Source organism: Bactrocera tryoni, chromosome 3 (assembly GCF_016617805.1).
Source record: "Bactrocera tryoni isolate S06 chromosome 3, CSIRO_BtryS06_freeze2, whole genome shotgun sequence".
Lineage (NCBI taxonomy): Eukaryota > Metazoa > Arthropoda > Insecta > Diptera > Tephritidae > Bactrocera > Bactrocera tryoni.
In genome coordinates this window covers 48413091-48418356 of record NC_052501.1, presented here as the reverse complement: position 1 = coordinate 48418356, position 5266 = coordinate 48413091, and the positions used below count along the sequence as shown (strand labels likewise).

Genomic DNA, 5266 nt, shown 5'->3' with positions numbered 1-5266 from the left:
AAATGTATCGCCGAGGCTATAAGCTTCATCAATTTCTTTTCCTCCTCCGCGTTAGTTGAATGAAGTATAACGTCTTCCCAATCAGTTCAATAATACGACGTGCTCAATTTGTCTGTCTGTGAAGATATATAAAACTGAATTAGTTATATTACTCAAATGATCATAAGAGAGCATAGCGAAAGAGCCTTCAATGTTTGTACATATGAAAGAATAATTACTGTTGTAATGTAGATGTAATTACAGAAATAGTAAATAATGCGGCCAAGGCACAGTATAATCGACGCCAAAATTGTTCGGAAAAGTTACCAAACGCTAATTTTTGATTAAACCGCATCTTCTCGTAAACCTTCGGAATCCAGGTTATATAAAGTGAAGGAATTAGAAGAGAATATGATTATTTAAAAATAAAATGACTTCTGGTTTATTGATGTTACATACCGTTGTATATAGATCTTCTTGTAAAACTCCTCAATGTACATTCGAACACTATTGCGCCTATAAATAATATCATCATTTCAAATAATATCCAAACAGGTGCCGTACCCTCTTGGACAAATCTTATGTTATCTAAATGGTCACATGACTACAGCAACCATGCTTTCGGACATAAACTGCATATTGGTCACCATTATATCAGCTACATGTATGTAACAAGTTTTCGTAATATGTGCAGCGAGTGACCAACCATTCGAGCAGAAAAAGCAGTAGAATTGCCAATCGATCGAAGGATGGAGCTCATTTGGTAGCAGAGGTTTATGGTAGCTTCTTGGTAGATAACGCATGATAGACACGCTTAATTACTTACAAGACGTAGAACTGAAAAAAAACCAACCCAGTAGTAATATTTTGTTCAATCTAGCTTATATTCAAAGACTTGTTGTTACAAACATGGTATTTTTTTTGTTCACCTAACAGTTGTTTGTATCACCTACGACTAATCGAGGTAAATATGGAGTCATAACGCGAAATCTGAGAGCTTAACATTTTTTAAAGTGGAGATAGTTCCACCCTCCTAAACTACTTTTGGTTAGTTCCAAAAGTGACAAAGATAATAATTTTCACGGTGTAATGGTTTATTTTTAAAAATTCAGATTTCTCGAAAAAATTAAAAATTCCAAAATAAATACATTTTCGTAAATAAAAAAAACTTCAACAGTTTACATAAATTGACATTTTAACAATATTTAAGGAAGATGAATAATTTGTATAGTATGTGCACCGTTGCCATACAACCCTATAGAATGGTTAAAATTTTGTGTTCAAGAGGATATGTACTTATATTTCTTGAAAAGCAGCCTTAACCACATGTTTGCTATTATCTTTGCCACACTCACAACTTCGTCCCAATATAGGCCTACAGGTGTTCAATGTAATTGAGGACTAAGGATAGGATGTGGCAGTCCGCTGAACAACAACCATTCCATAACCACTGCAGCAGAATGCTTCGGGTCATTCCGAGCAGTTTGAGGGTAGGCTTTTGCAATGCCAGCTTCATTCAACTTCTTGGCGATAAAAGCATCGGATATTTTGGGGTGTTCTTTGATATTCTGAGTAACTTTACCTTTAGCCTGGGCCTGAAAATTCTTCTGGGCCTTCAACTATGATCAAGTTTTCCTACTTCAGCAGTCTTTTTGAATTTACTTACATATATTGAACTGTAAAATAGTAAGTATTTTTTTGACAATATTGGCTATTCCGTGAGAACTTTCATTCTCTCATCAATACAACAGCCTGTAATTCTTACGACATTTTTCATTCATAATTTTTTCTTCACAAACTAGTACTGCACGAAAGAAGTTCACTAACAAACATTTTAGGAAAAAGTCCCTTCTCGTTGTACAAGTTTCACTGAAGGTTCACTGTATAGTCCAAGCAGTTCAAGCTATATGGACCAAAAAATTAATTTTAGCACGTCATCAAACTCTGCGAAAATTGGTATAATCATATAATAAACCACTTCCCATATAACGGTAACGTTGAAAGCCGAAATATAATATTTGGACAAATAGTGCCCTCAAAGTATTTCATTTCATACCTATTTTCGAAATTCCGGTTAACTTTATACCAAATTATTCTCCAATATATAAGAAATCTTAATGAAATGCAGAAACAATCTCTTCGAATAACAGCCTATCTTCTAGCCTTCAATTGATGAAATCACGGCGTTACTTTTGCAAGTTATACCCTTGCAACCAGTTACCAAGTTATACATATATAAGTTATCAGGATCACGAAACGAGTTGAAATCCGGCTGACTGTCTGTTCGTCCGTCCAACCGCGCAACCTGTAACTTAAACAAAAATTAATACATCTTTATGAAATTAACTTTCACGAATAATGCTCAAATAACTATAGTTGACTTTCGATCGAAAATATAGGTCAATGTTCGAGATATATAATTGAAATTGAGGGAAAATCCCTCCCTAACAATGGTATGTCCGTCTGTCAAAAATGGGTTGAATCGAGCGAATACTTCCCTAAGCCCCCATATACCTAATATACAGATTTCGAACTTCCGGGTGACTTTGCACCGCATATAACAGCCAATATGTGAGTTTGCCCAATGAATACAATACAGTGTGTTTTACTCGCAACAGTGTATCTTTCTGCTTAAAATAGATAAATTTGGCCTAAAACTTGACCTGGACCCTATATAAGTAACGTCAGGATTTTTGACTGTACTACAAATTCGGGTCGATAATAGCCACTCTTATTATAAAATACGTCCGTATTCTACGGTAGCGCAATCCAGAAAAAGGAAGTTGCGTTTTACAAATTCTCAGGGATGTCAACTATGAAACTGAAATCCAGAGTTGTACAATTTTAAGTTCATATCATAAATGAATTTCGTTTTTCTAACAAACCTATATATATAGTATAAGTATATACAAAATTGCTCGGATTTCGATCCTCTGATTCACGTGTTACTCCTTAAACTATTTCCCTGTCTTTGATTCTTACAAGTTGTAAGAATATAAAATGTTCGATTGCACCGGAATTCAGCCATCCATACTTGTTTTACTCCATTATCTTTTTCATATGAAAAAATTTGTTGGCATGTTCCTTCACACTAGAACCAATTTAACAGCTTTCTACTTTCCCAATATAAGAATTTAAAAATATCGTTCAATAACATTGGATATAACAGAGTTTCATGAAAATGTGTGAAATCAATCCACGAATTACCACAACTATTATGGAAAACTCGACTTTATGCCCAATATAACGGTTAGTGTGAGGAGGATGGAGTCATGTGTAGAAGTTCACGCAAGTGAGGAAAGTTCTCTGATCGCCATTCACTTGGGAGTGGCCAAAAACGGTTATTTTACATATGACTCAAGCAGCTCACGGCTTCCGGTCTTTGACCAAGTATCCTCTGGGTAGCCTAACAACATCCGTTTGAAGGCGAGCTAAAGTGAGAAGGCGAAATATCCCCTACATAGGGTTGTGCGCTGGGTTTGCGACCCGCCATGTAAAAAACAGTACCAATGAAAACTAAACGACAGCCTCGGATGAGAGACCCCCCTTTTGATGACGACCATGGCAAACGAAATAAGGACTACGATTTGGGGGCATGCACCTGGAATGTCCGGTCCCTTAATTGGGAAGGTGCCGCTGCCCAGTTAGTTGATGTCCTCATGAAAATAAAGGCTTACATCACCGCCGTCCAAGAAATGCGATGGACGGGAAAAAGACAGAGACGAGTAGGTCCTTGTGGCATTTACTACAGTGGCCATATAAAGGAGCGCAAGTATTGTGTGGGGTTTGTGGTGGGAGAGAGACTCCGTCGCCGAGTACTATCATTCAGTCCGGTGAATGAACGTCTAGCCACAATCCGCATCAAAGCGAGGTTCTTCAACATATCGCAGATTTGTGCCAACGCCCCGACGGAAGAGAAGGACGATGTGACCAAAGATGCCTTTTATGAGTGCTTGGAGCGCACTTATGAGGGCTGCGCCCGCCACGATGTCAAAATCGTGCTTGGCGACTTTAACGCCAGGGTGGGCAAAGAAGGTATATTTGGCACTACGGTCGGTAAATTCAGCCTCCACGACGAAACATCCCCAAATGGGTTGAGGCTGATCGACTTCGCCGGGGCACGGAATATGGTTATCTGTAGTACTAGATTCCAGCATAAGAAGATTCATCAAGATACCTGGCTGTCTCCGGATTGAAAAACTACCAACCAGATCGATCATGTTGTGATAGGCGGAAGACACGTCTCCAGTGTTTTAGGTGTGCGTGCGCTCCGAGGTCCTAACATCGACTCGGACCACTATCTTGTTGCAGCTAAGATTCGCACCTGCCTCTGTGCAGCAAAAAAACGCACGTCAACAAACACAAGGAAGGTTCGACGGAGAGAAGCTACAATCACAACAGACAGCCGAACGATTTTCTACTCGGATTGCACTCCTGCTCTCTGAGAGCACTTGTCAACAGCTCCGTATAAGGGAACTGTGGGACGGCATTTCAAACTCCTTACGTACAGCTGCAACCGAAACCATTGGTTTTCGGAAAGTGCAAAAGAACAGCTGGTACGACGAGGAGTGCCGTGTCGCAGCGGAGAGAAAACAGACTGCCTACCTCGCAACTTTACGATCGACCACTAAACGTGCGGGATGGGATAGATACCGAGAGTTGAAGACAGAAGAAAAGAGAGGCCGAAATGCGTGAGTTCGAAGAGCTTGATAAGTTGGCCGACAGGGGTAATGCTCGAAAAATCTACGAAAAAATGCAGCGGCATACAGAAGATTTCAAGGCCGGAGCATGATGTAGTCACCGATGCCCAGAGCGTACTTAGATTATGGAGGGAATGCCTCCAGCCTGCTGAATGGCAGTGAACGCACAACACCAGGAGAAGGGCAACCCGATTCCCCTATCGATGACGATGGAGCAGACGTTCTATTACCCGACCGTGAAGTATTCGAACTTCGAACAATTACCCACCTGAAGAACAACAAAGCGGTGGGGGCCGATGGATTGCCGGCCGAGCTATTCAAACACGCGGCGAAGAACTGATAAGGAGCATGCATCAGCTTCTTTGTAAAATATGGGGACGAAAGCATGCCCAACGATTGGAATTTAAGTGTGCTATGCCCAATCCATAAAAAAAGGAGACCGCACAAGCTGCGCCAACTACTGTGGGATTAGCTTCCTCAACATCGCATATAAGGTTCTATAGAGCGTATTGTGTGAAAGATTAAAGCCCACCGTCAACAAACTGATTGGACCTTATCAGTGTGGCTTTAGACTTAGCAAATCAACA

General features: G+C 40.1%; 1 pseudogene; it reads right to left on the bottom strand.

The window, feature by feature from the left end:
- Positions 1 to 237: 237 nt before the first annotated feature.
- On the bottom strand, positions 238 to 5019 carry LOC120770640 (annotated as a pseudogene).
- Between the last annotated feature and the right edge of the window lie 247 nt (positions 5020 to 5266).